The following is a 14,030-nucleotide window of genomic DNA, read 5'->3' as shown; positions in this document are numbered from 1 at the left end:
CATGAGCAGGGAGGCAGCCACATAGGACTGTGTGGTCAGAGGTCAAGGGCAAACCAGTGAACAGAGAGAGAAGGAAGTCAACAAGCAAAGACAAGGCTGTTTCAAGTGACCTTAAAGCCAGAGGGGCAAAGGCAGAGACAGAGATGAGGCAGACAAGAGTCGGACAAGAAGAGAAGCTCCTCACTGTCTAACACAGCCCAGTGCCTGGCCTGGACTCCGCGATCCCCACATGAAAATACCACTGAGGCCTTAGAACAAGTGGTTTTTTTTTAGTAGACTAGAGTCTGTTTTTGTTACTTGCTATGAAAAGAATTTAATTACTAATTAAGACACACTTCCAATACACAGAAACAATTTATTAAGAATACGCACATGGAAAGAAAAATGGAACGTAAAAATGTATCAGGGAAGTGCTGTTTATTCCCAAATTTGGAATACCTGCAAAGTGGCGCACTGGCAGCGCTGCGTCTCTCGTGAACACAGGATGGAGACGGCTGCCGCCCGGTACAGAGGCAAACGCCTGACGACTCACCTTCCGGGGCTCCTGCTCCTGCGGTGCTGCTGACAGGAAGGGCCGCCCTTCAGGTGAGGAGCAGATTCCCCAGAGTCCCTAACTGAGCAGCCAGGGAAGCCCTTATATAATAATTACATGCATTTTATTGATCAACAGTACAGAAAGCTATAACGAAAGAAATAGATATACATATCAAGACACAGGAAGACAGCCATAAACACATAAAATAGGTTTCTGCAGTAAGGCCCAGGTAACAAATCACAAGTTCAAACATTATTTCCAGAGAAACATGAATTCTGGGGTTCCTGCAACAAGCTTAGCTCCAAGATTGAAGTTGAGATATGCACTCCCAAAATGTCTTACTTTTAATGTTTTACTCTGGTATCTTTCATTTAAGAGCTATGTGATATATTAAAATGGGCCTGGGTTTAAAAAGAAAATCTCAGCTTTACCACTTACTAGCCCTAGTAGTTAAGTTAAACTTAAGTTTTTTGAGTCTCAGCTTCCTTGTCTCCGCAATGCCTGCTAACAATATTTTTATGAGAATTATGTAATTAATAAGTAAACATCATGCACAAGACCTGGCATCTTAGAGGCACTAAATAATGTCAGATTTTTTCTTTAATCAAATTTTTTTTTGGTCTTCATCTTTCCAGGCCTAGTATTAATCCTACAGTCCATCTCCGTATCACAATTCTCCTCTACCCTAAATAATTTAAGATACTCTGAATAGGATCTCCTCCATTTTGGAAGCTGGACTGTAAATTAGAATCAGACTCGCTCAGATTTAACTACTCAGTGTGGACTCCAACCACCAGCTGGCCAATGAATGGAGCACAGACTACACTGAATCCCGGAAAGTAAAGGTAGGGTCACTCAACATCCCTACCCACCCTGCTTATCTCCCAACATAACCAGGCATCTTCACTGCTAAGCAGTTAGTTAGCCCACACTTCTCCATTCAATTACTGGGATGTTCTTTTCCTTCTCCGGGATTTTTCACTCATCCCAGGGTGGTTCTGCCTTCATCCCAGGACTAAGGAGTTTCGATTCATCCCAAGAAACAATCGTGGAAGGCCAAGTGTGTCACTGGCTTCCAGAAGCTTTGTGCAATCATTGTGTAATAATCCATTTTTCAAGCAAGCCCTGGCAATATTACATGGTCAGCCCAGATAAGCAGAGTCCCCTACAGGGCTACAGATATAATTAGATAGGCGGATGAGTTTTTGAAAACAATCCATTAGTAATTTGAGCTCCATGGATATTTTGACAGAAGCATCAACAGACAGGTTGTGAGTTCTTACAACACTAACGTCCAGAGACATTAAAACATTCTGTTAATGGGTTTCTGACACGTCTTACCTATGCGGCCTTAGACAATTACCTAATCTTTCCAAAATTTGGTTTCTTTGCTTGCAAAATGATTAAAACATACAGGCAGCCCTTGCTTTGCACGGTAACAGTTGCTGCTATTGGTTGAATGCCATGTGCCAAGTACTGTTCTAAGGGCTTTACTTCTCTATACAATGACTCAATCAACCCGCCTAACAAACACATCCTCAACCTGCTCATCCAGGGGGTCCTCCTCTTTTCACCAGGGGCTGCATCTCTTCACTTACAGCCCTCTCTTGCTGTCCCTTTAAAACAGCCAAGATCAACTGCTTATCTCCTGACCAACTATTTTTTTCCATGTTGCTAACTGTTTAAGTCATACAACTGCATGTAATAGGAGGAAGATGGAGAAAGGACTGTTTGAGAATAAAACACCATTTCAAGTAACCCCTCTACCTACAGGATGCCATCTATAAATCAAAATTTTTCTGAGGAGAAGGAAAGTGTTCATGAAACTATTTTTAAACCCACCTATTTCTAGCTTTTCCTTCCAAGTGAGCTGACATGTCTTCCATCTTGCTTTTAGAGACAACCTCCTGAAGGAAAGGGAAAGTGTGTTCAGAAGGTTGTAGGCTAATACTTTTTCACTTTTCTAAGACTTGTGATAGAAGTTATTCACTCTGCAAATATCCTAGAAATGACTGGCTTTTCCTATCTACTTGTTTTCCTCAATGAACGGCATATTTCATCATAAATACTTTTAAAAATAAATATATACTTCATTTTCCCTCTCCCACCTAAAAGGTGGACATACATAGTTGCTTCAGTCAATCCCAGGCATTGGATTCCCACCACCCTATTAACTGAGGTCATTTACTGAGTTGTATAAGAGTTCAAGGTGAATTCCAGGAGCTCCTTAACAGAAGAACAATCTATCACTGGTATTAAGTTATGTTTTAGTTATTTGTTTTATGCCAAAATATAGAAAAGTGGTTGAAAATGATCATTTAAATTGGCTACAAAAAAGTTACTCAGAAATCAGTCTCCAAATCATAGATTTATGTTCAAAGGGAAAAATAGTCATTCAATTCTTGATTTATACCAGTCATTCATAAAGTCTTCACCAGATAAGGGCCATAAATTTGCTCTCTGTAAAAGTGTAAGTCAATGCCACTGGACGATAACACAGGCCTGCCTCCCCGAGATCACCCAGCTGCTGAGCTGCAGCTTATGCGTAGAAAGAAAAGGTATCAGTAGTTCCTACAGCTCCTCAACCACTTGCAAAGAAAACTGACAATTTTACATCTGACAAGAATGGAAAATCAAAGACCTCAAGGTTTTGATATTTTTTTCCATATAGAGGATGTAATTATTTCATTAAATAATTAATATACAGTCAATTTTGATAGAAGTCATTTTAATCAGCCATAGCCATTTCAAACAATGAAAAATACTTTGCTGTTTACCTTAAACATTTTGGGTTTGATTAATTATGAAAAGAAATTCTTAGAAAGGTAAACAAAATTGCTTATCAGACTACTAACAAAAAGAAAAAATAAATTTTGATGCATAATTGAAACAGCTACCCCAAAATCTCCCATTTTTTTCCTTTCCACAATAATACTAAAGCCTCCTGTTTGCATCAGTATGAAAGAATTCCTGAAATAACCTACATGGTTCATAAATCCCTTATATTTGAGGGTGATCTAACTAGGTTTAAGTGTTTAAGGAAATGATTTCAGAGAACAGACTTACCCAAACATAGCTATTTATGAAAAGATACCAGATATCTACAGCAAGCTATCTTGGCTAGCACAGCTTTGAGCATAAAATAATAGATCTTTTTACATCTTTGATCAAAATGAACTAAAAATTAACATCCCTAAAATTAAATTAATATGTATTTGCCAAAAATCAGTTATTATTTAGAATAGGAAGGAAGAAAAACAGAGTAATTATTTTACTTACTTTTATTCTTTGTATTATCTACAGAAAATACAACATTAGAAAAATTTCCCAAGGTTGAATTATAATTTTCATAGCAAAAAAATGATGTGATGCCTGTCTGATCATCTGGTCCCTGGTTGCCCAAAAGGAATTTTCCTAATCCATTCAGATAGCAAAAGCCAAAGTAAATTCAATCTAAGTTACTGAATTCTGTAATACAATACCACCTGGAAATATATTTCTGTTGTATAGGATTCTTTGTACAGAAAACAAAAGCAAGAAAAGTATAGAAGGCAATTGACTTCATGATTAAAACACAATTCTGGGTCTTTATCAATTGAGTTTTCACTCCTGAATTTACTATTTTTATGTTCTCATTGCCCCCAAAAAACCCATCTCATGAAATCATAGAAACCTACTTATCTCCAGAAATTCTCCCTGTTGAAGATTCAATTAGCCTTGCTCTGTACTCCATTTGCTCACCAACCTGTTCAAAAGTTCATTGTTCTTTTGACAGAGATCATGAAAATTAACTATATATTCTCTTTTCCTAAGGCAGGAAACTCAGGTCCTGGCTCCTCCAGAAAAATTTTACTCTTCTCTATCATCAGATATAAACCAAGCCAACTACGCTGCCACAGTAAAAAAGGTAAACTACTGGCATCATTTGTGCTTAAATTTTCTTATAGAAAGGAAGATAGTTCTCACCAGCCAATGTATTACTTTCTCTTTACATCTGTATCTACAGTGGTTCCCTTCAATTCCTTATTATGATTACTCCATAGACTTTTCAACTATGGCTAATTCAAGTTGATGTTTGGCAAAAACCAATACAATTCTGTAAATAATTATTCTTCAATTAAAAAAAAAATAAATTTAATTTTTAAAAAAAGCAAAGGGGAAATTGTAAAAAAGAAAAACTTTAAAATTACGGTATCTATATCTTATACCTTATATGCATGCTCTTTACACTTTTGCAGATATATAAGATTGGTCTGTCCATTAATATCCCTGAAAATATGCAATATAAAATAACAAAATACTTAAAATAAGAACTGCAACATTCATTAAATGCTATCTATTTTTATGATTACTTCTGAAAATCAGATTGTTTCTGGTATTCTTCCTTAGAATTGACAGTCTATCATATTTGTATGATTTCCTCACCCACTTTTAAATGTCCCAAGTTTATCACCATCTTTCCTTCCTTTGGTCCTAGGTCTTGCCAGAGTAGATATTTCAATCAATTAATTAGAAATGTATATGAACTCAGAGCTATAGAAAGGAATAATGTATTTGAGTTTTGCAAAAGAACTCTAGTGCTATTAAGAAAATAAAAATTGGTTATCTTCCACAGTATTTTCTGTGCAATGAATGCACTTAGCTTCACAACCTATTAACTAACAATTATTTAGATTCAAGTTCCACTGGTTGCATACAAGCCACTATTTCTTTTCTATAATAGTGTGCAGGTTTTTCACCCTAGATTTTACCACTGCCTTCAATATTTTCTTAATTTTTTTCTGAAAGAATTCATAGTTAGACGAATAGTATGTCTGTAAAGTAGACCCTTTAAAGTAGACCCTTTAACCACTTAAGTAATACTATTCAGTTCGGTTCAGTCGCTCAGTCGTGTCCACCTCTTTGAGACCCCGTGAATCGCAGCACACCAGGCTTCCCTGTCCATCAGCTGGGTACAAAATCCTTGGGTCTGTCTGTCTGTCTTCCACTTGAAGTTAACATGTTATATTCTGACTAGATACTTCTCTATTTTGAAATTCAGAAATCCCAATACAGATGTATATACATATATCTCATTATATCCCCATTACTGTTGTTATGTCTTCTGATTTACTACTTGACTTTGAGCACCATGCAATCTACTATTTATTTCTACTCATCAGCAACCATGCTCCATATCTCCAAGAATTCTCTTCCCTGTTCAGACTATTTTTATACATCTCTTATTTTGTAGATTTAGCATATTGAAAATTCTATTAAAAACTTAATTACCAGGTTTCAGCTTAAATGTTTTTCTTATAGTAGCCAATGCAGATCTAAACTAAAACGTAAGCTTTCTAGTTTTTATTCAGGCTCATCATAACAAACTAGGGATGCTCTGTGGAGGCAGGGAAGTAGTATTGAGACTCTATGGGACAAGTCCACTTCTCTAGGGTCTTATCAACTCAATCAACTTACAAGAAGAACTTCTGCCCACTTTCCAAAATAGTCTCAAGTGCCCAGAAATCGGAAATAAAAAATGGAGCTCCTGGAGCACTCTATTTATTTGAGGTTGAGAGCAAGTTCTCACAAACTCACAGTACTCTAAACATCACCCTTAAATTAAGGGATGGGAGTTGTCTTTTGGTATAACACCCACTGTCAAGTCCACAAGAATACGGTCCCAACCAAGAACTAATGGAAAGCCACCTCATTGACTAGAGATTTACTTTAGTTTTGGACATCCATGCAAAGTAGAACATGTTCGTTCTCTATTGATTTCATTTTATAATATAATCAGTTTACGTATGGTAGCTCAGTACTAAAAATTAAACTGTACACATCTAAAGTCAATAATATAAAATTTTAGGTATCCATAAAATATTTAGGTCAAAAGGTTTTCTATCATAAGTAGCAAATATGAAAAGCAATTTTAAGAGCTTTGTGATTGTGAACATCACAATTATTTATTGACAAACAGTAAATTTAACATTGAAATAACTAAAAGTGGGAGTACAGAGAAGGAAATCTGTTGTAAAAAAAAAGATCATTAGTAAAAGGTTTTACTCTTTTCTCCTTTGCACTTAAGCAACAATGCAATAAAGCAATCCAAGTACTATGTTTAAAAATAATTGTTCCTGAGATGCGGTAAATTCTTCCATAAAGATTCTCTTTATATTAAAATGAATACAATGAGATAACATTCAGATTCTCTAAAATGGCAATTTATTATAATCCTGCTTATTGTACAAGACAAAGTATATCACAAAATTAAGCAAAACCTCCCCTTACTCTTCCCCAAACATCAGCAAGGCTATTAAGAGATATGATAAAGCAGACACACAGACACATAAAATGCAGAGGAGTTCATTAACACCTAACTACTTAGGCGTCTCTTCTATATAAAGTAAAATGGCCACGGCTCTGAAAGAAAAATTAACGAGGAAGGAAAAGTGGAAAAAGAGGATCAGAAGGGTGATGGAAACAACTGAGCTGCAAAATCTTCCCTGCTGCTGGCAATTCATCAAACTGTGCAAAATAAATGCTATTTCATCTAACCTTTAAAAATCCTTTAGGTTAAACAATACTTTTGAATTCACCATGCCAAAAAAATAATGGGAAAATTTTAATGCTAATATGACAACACTGTTGATCCAGCTATGATATTATTACGAACACTTTTAAATTTAAAGAATACCAAATTGAATATTAAATAGCATTTTGTTTTGTTTTCCCTCCAGGGCATTCTTTTCTTTGCAACGACTATGGAAGGCTCTCCCGTGGGCCACTGACAGGAGGGCTGAGACTCAGGGAAACACTTCAGACGCCCAGTGCTGGGGCTGCATGTCCACAACCCGGGGCTTGGACGAGTTTCTCAGTTTTATCTACTTCTGAGTCACTGGCACATCTCTAACGGCTTTGCATACTTTCCAATTTTACTTATTTATCTTTGCTTTTCCACATTTTGCCCTTTTGATTGTGGAACTTCTAGGCAGGGATTAATTCCAGACCACACTGAGCTTAGTTCTGTTCTTTAGGGGAAAGCTGTTAATTCTTTTTTAATAGTGTAGTGCATTTCTTGAACACTGGGAACTTCCATACTTAATGCATACACAAGGTAGTTATCAACTTTAAAAACAGATTAGGTTTTCCAAAAGTGTGCATGTAAAACAGTTATCAGAACTAGGAACATATTTTCTCAAATGATCAACATGATGAAGGTTGACTAGGATTTGTGACTGGCATTCAGAAACTAACTGAACCCACAACAAAGCTCCTACTGCAAAAGAATCATACAGAGCCAATGATGGTGTCCAGAGAAACGGATACATTCCAAAACAGTAACTGCCCAGGTGGGAGAGCCTGGAAGCTCTGCACCCAGGCTTCTCTAGACACTCACAGCCGAAGTGCAGAGGAAACAGGTAAACACACAGGGAGGAGGCAGGAAGCAGAAACGGGAAAGGCAGTCAATCCAGGTCCTGACTGTATAATCAGCGGCATCAGAGGCACATTACGGTCTTTGGGAACAAGGATTCTGAAGCCAGAAGGCCTCAGTTCAAACACCAATTCTGCCCTCCTGGGCAAGCTACTCTCTGAGCATCAGTTTCTGGATGGATTTTGAAAAAAAGAAAAAAAACGAACAGGCAGCTTCATCGTGGAATTTGTTGCAAAGATTAACGGAGTAAATTGTATGTAAAGTGCTCAGAACAGGTGACTCACCCCAAGCACCAAGCATTTGTGGAATTTGTTGCAAAGATTAACGGAGTAAATTGTATGTAAAGTGCTCAGAACAGGTGACTCACCCCAAGCACCAAGCATTTGTTACTGTTACCACTTATCACACGTAGGACACACCAGGACTACCGCAGCATCGCCTGTGGGTCTGCCCACAGCACCTTTCACAACACAGCCTGGAAGATCTTCACAATTAGGGTCTTCACAAGGCCACCTCCATCACATAAGGATTTTCAGATTACTTCATGCTTATGTGAAGAGCTGGTCTTCTAAGGTTCTGTTTCAAGTTCTGTTGAGCACAGAGATGAAAGAGTACGTATTTTTTGATGCCTGTGGTACTAAAAAAAAAAAAGAGAGAGAGATGACTGTACTTTTGGCTCAGTGATAAGCAGAGGAGAAGAGAACATCTGGGCTACTCTTTGCTCTTCTGGAGCAGAATGCTCTGAACTGCCTGCCCGTGATTACTTTACTGAAGTGAATATTCCCTTCTATCCATTATCCGCAGAGAAAAGAAATCATAGTAGCATGTGTTGGGATTTATTTTTTATCTTGTTGTAATTTGGAGGATTCTGACAGGGTTCACTGAGTTAGTAAAACGCAAGGAAAGGTATTATCAAGTACAGAAATTATCTGCAAGTCTCCCAGTGTTTCACAGAGAGCAGTCCTGTTCTTCTTTGTAACATATTCTGCAGTCACACTTCTGCCCCCACTCTCCCAATAGCACTCTGCCTTCTAACGCATCCAGTGACTCCGCCTGCAAACACAACGGGCACCTTCAGACCCTGACTTGGACCCTCAGCAGCATGTGTCCCTGTCAGACATTGCCTCTTCATTTACTCAAGAAGTCTCAGTTAGGCACAGAGTATGCGCCTGGCGCTGAAAACAGGGGGAACACAGCATGAACAAGACTATCTTGAAAGGCAGCAAGAAAAGAACTGAATAAACATTTCATTACAATTGTGACAAATGTCACTAACAAGAGATGAAGGGGAGTTAGTACATAGACTCGGTATACTTGCCTTCGTGTACTAAAACAAGCAAACCTAGCCTGGAGAGTCAGAGAAGGTAATGTTTACAGGGGAGTTTGAAGAGTTAGTAGGACTTGGCCAAAGGAAGGAGCAAGAAAGGGCTTAGGCCAAGAGAATAGCATACGCAAAGGACACAGGCGGAAAGAAGGCTGGGGGCCTGAGAAATTAAAGGAAGATCAAACCAAGTGTCGTGAGAAGATGCTGGAAAGGGGGGCAGAGGCCAGGCTTGCTCCAAACTCTATTATCTCTATCCTTTTCAAAGTAAAGTTATATACATTTTCTCCTGTAGCCAAAACTAGAATCTACCTCAGTCTCTAGACATTAAGCTCACCATTCAGTGGTTAATACACCAACCTGCTCCTACTGAGATATTCTGCAAATGAAAAGTCACTTCTTAATTTATTTGTTCCATATTTCTCTTTTCTTCATATTGTAATACCATGGAGTGGGGCTGCATCATCTAACCAATGGCATCTTACAATTAATTGGCAGCATCATTTTTAGTGAGACATAAAACAGTGCATCTCTTTAAATCAGTGGTATCTTAGATTTAATTAAAAACAACAGCTACATTTTTAAAGTAAAATATTCCTGTGCTGAGTACATATTTATTTGAAGGAAGACAGACTGTTTTGGTACCTTCACAAATAAAAATAAAAGGTTTCACCACATATAAAAGCAACTATCAACAATGTGCTCTGACAGGATCCCTCAGGATTTTAACTGCTTTTATGGGTTCAAATAGGTCAAATTGCTTCTAAATAGCTGAGTAAATTTCTACAATGCCAAGATGCTGGCTGAAGATTCTGTGAGACATAATTATGAATAAAAAATTTCAACATTGCAGAGGACGGAGAAAATCAAGACTATCATTATTACGGGGTGGGAAGTGTAACACAGGAAATGTATGGCTCACTTCACCATCATGTCTGGCTCTAATCAACTGAGCATAGCCACAGACAGACTGATGGGGATCAAAGCACGAGCATTTGCCACCTACAGTCCCCTGTAGCTCTGGTGAACTGCGCTGGAGAATACAGCTTGGGCTGAGAGTCAAAAAATGAGGCTCCCTATGACCTTCCTCATGACCTGATTCACAGAGCGCCTTAATTGGTTACCCACCCAGGAAGGCTGAGACAGGACCAGACGCATCCAGCCAGGGCTGACCCGCTTGCCCTGCTTACTGTGAAGCAGGGAGAGCAGAGGAGCATCTTTGTTGCCACGAAACACTCAGGGAAAGAGTCAGAACAGGGATGTGGAAACCAGAAACTTCACCGTATTGTTGTTAAGCCCCGAACTTTAGTTTGCCCTTCTTTTTCCTGTGGGGAGAAGATAACAAAGAGAAAGGAGGGACAGACCCTAAGTGGAAATAGAGTTCTCTTCCTCCATATGAACACAAAGAGGTGAAACCAACATGTTCCTGAAAGGTAAAAATATTAGTAATACTCCTTTCAAATCTGATCATAGACATCTTTCTTTCTACAACTACCTAAGCTATGTAATTTGACACTTGATACAACAAAGCCATCAAGATTTATAGGATACATAATCATTACCTTGACAATGAAGATAAAATCTACTGAGATATCATAAAATACTCCATACTTTAAAGGAGACAGCAATGACTTCTGCAGCAAAGATGTCTTTTCTCCTGCTTATTTGCACACACCATCTGCTTTATTAGCATGTCATGTCACACGGAACTACTCTTGTAATTGCAGGCCTCATATTATGATAACATCAGGGGAATATGAAGGTATGAAGAGACAATAAGCAGAAAGGGAGAATGGCTAATTTAATCTGTCCCACCCTACCTTCTTCCCAAAATACTTTAACTGGCCTGATAATCATTTGCTTAGCCGTTCAAAAATATGCTTTCACATCCAGGTGCTAGGTATATCATGCTAGACAAGAGAAATAAAACAGTGAAGAAAATATGACCCCTATATAAAGAAACTGACAGTCCTGTAATGGAAATAATTTGTTAAATATATAGGAAAGAGTAATGGCAGGGATTCTAAAGCTCAGAAGTAGAGATGCAGATCAACCACTACATAGAGTGGTGAATGTCTTCCATATCCATTTTTACACTTTTGCATGTGGGTAACCATGTATATTATTTCTTTACAGTTTTCTTAGCTTACATAAATGATGTTATACTGTATCTATCATTCTGCAACCTGTTTTTCACTAGGCATTATGTTCTATGATTTTAAATCTATTTCTGATGAGGTGTGTGTATATATACACATACTTTCTGCTATGTAGATAACTGTTCATCACACATGTCTATCTGCAACAGACTTCCACTATGTGAATAGCACACATTTTATTTACCCTTCCTAATATTTAGGTTTCAGTTCTTCCTTAAATTAACCAATACATCAATGAATCTCATTTTAAATGTATATTTGTGACAGATGCAAGCTTTTCTCTAGCCCAGTCAACCTTTCAGAGCTTCAGTTTCCTTTCTCAGTCACTATGATAAGTAAAGATATAAAGCACTCTGTAGATATTAAAATTCTACATAATCTTAAAAGTTAAACACAGGTTACCATATGACCCAGTAATTTCACTCCCAGATATATAACCAAGAGAAGTGAAAACATACATTCACACAAAAACATGTACATGAATATTCAAAGCAGTATTATTTATAACGTCCAAAAAAGCAGGAACAACCCAAATGTCCATCAACTAATGAATAAATAAAATGTGGAAGGGTATATCCATACAATGGAATATTATTCAGCAATGAAAATGAAAGTGCTGAAAGATGCTACAACATTGATGAAACTTGAAAACATTAAGTGAAAATTTTCAGTCACAAAATACCACACATTGTGTGATTCCATTTATATGAAATATCCAAAACAGGCAAATTCATAAAGATAGAAAGTATACTGGTAGTTCCCATGGAGGGTGGGGGGAGAGAAGGGAGAATGGAGAGTAACTTCTCATCAGAATGGGATTTCTTTCCAATCTGATGAAAATCTCATGGAATTTGTGGTGATGTTGGCATAAACCTGTGAATATGTGAAAAATCAGTGAGCTTGTACTTTAAAATGGTGCATTTTATGGTATTTGAATTATATCTCAAAATAGTTCAAAGCTATAAGCTTTCCCAAGATATGAAATATGCATTAAGCATTTTTTACTTTCCAAAATATTCTGTACATAGTAGGTTCTCAAAATATATTTGCTTCATCAATATTATAGGCTCCAGAAATATTATGGGCACTCATCAAGTTCATTGGAAACTTCACCCCTAGACTACACCAATTCTTATCTAATGTTGGTCTTTCAATAAGATAAAGTGTAGATCTTATTAAAGAGGGTGGAAGTAATTCTCTTGTTAAGTGAGATGAATGGTCACAGTATGCCAAATGATAATACTTGAGGGAGGGTGTCTGAAAATCTGCCAAGAAGGAACCCCAGGAAGCTCAGTCAGGTTGGGTCACAGGTCTGGGGGTCGACAACCCCTGCCCTAACCCTGCCCAGGTTCTGAGTTGGGCTCCATAATCCTCCTGCCCACCACCCATGCACATACACAATGTCAACTGTATAAAAGTCTGACTTCATGCGAAAAGAGATTGTGCTTTTTGGTAATTTACATAGTCTGTTTTCTATTTTTGGTTAATTTTGAAACACACCAATTATGTATATCATTATATTGTGATATAATGATAAATTATATATTTATCATTAAATGATATAATTATTACATGATATATATTAAATGATGTAAAATGATATATATTAAATGATATTATTATAAATTTTTTGTAAATGTTCTGACTATGAAGCCTCACTCATTCCTTATTTAAACAACACTGATTAAGGACCTACTATGCGCTGGATGCTAATCTAGGCAATGGGCTCACGTGTGGTGAACAAAGCTCCAGCCCTGCCAAGCCCTCATAGACGTCGGAGAAGTTAAACAGCAGAGTTCATAACCTGCTGCTCTCAAAATATGGTCTAGTCAGCTCATAACGTGTTGACTGTGGAGAAAGCAGACAGAAAGAATTAAGAAAAAATGGCAAGAATTAGTATGATAAGACTAATCATTGCATTCACTGTTGGTGGGAATGCAAACTAGTACAGCCACTATGGAGAACAGTGTGGAGATTCCTTAAAAAAAACTGGAAACAGAATTGCCATATGACCCAGCAATCCCACTGCTGGGCATACACACCAAGGAAACCAGATCTGAAAGAGACACGTGCACCCCAATGTTCATCACAGCACTGCTTATAATAGCCAGGACATGGAAGCAACCTAGATGCCCATCAGCAGACGAATGGATAAGAAAGCTGTGGTACATATACACCAGGGAATATTACTCAGCCATTAAAAAGAATTCATTTGAATCAGTTCTGATGAGATGGATGAAACTGGAGCCCATTATACAGAGTGAAGTAAGCCAGAAAGATAAAGACCAATACAGTATACTAACGCATATATATGGAATTTAAAAAGATGGTAATGATAACCCTATATTCAAAACAGAAAAAGAGACACAGATGCACAGAACAGACTTTTCGACTCTGTGGGAGAAGGTGAGGGTGGGACGTTTCGAGAGTACAGCATTGAAACATGTATATTATCAAGGGTGAAACAGATCACCACTCCAAGTTGGATGCATGAGACAAGTGCTCAGGGCTGGTGCACTGGGAAGACCCAGAGGGATGGGATGGAGAGGGAGGTGGGAGGGGGGTTCAGGATGGGGAACACATGTATATCCATGGCTGATT

At 37.7% G+C, this 14,030-nt stretch overlaps 1 protein-coding gene across 2 annotated transcripts in view; it reads right to left on the bottom strand.

Moving 5' to 3' along the window:
• Positions 1-14,030, bottom strand: part of SDK1 (sidekick cell adhesion molecule 1) — a 715,166-nt gene that overhangs the window by 599,178 nt on the left and 101,958 nt on the right. The window lies entirely within an intron of this gene.

This window comes from Muntiacus reevesi, chromosome 2 (genome assembly GCF_963930625.1).
Source record: "Muntiacus reevesi chromosome 2, mMunRee1.1, whole genome shotgun sequence".
Classification (NCBI taxonomy): Eukaryota; Metazoa; Chordata; class Mammalia; order Artiodactyla; family Cervidae; genus Muntiacus; species Muntiacus reevesi.
Note: the sequence above shows the minus strand (reverse complement) of the source record. Positions and strands in the feature narration are given on the sequence as shown.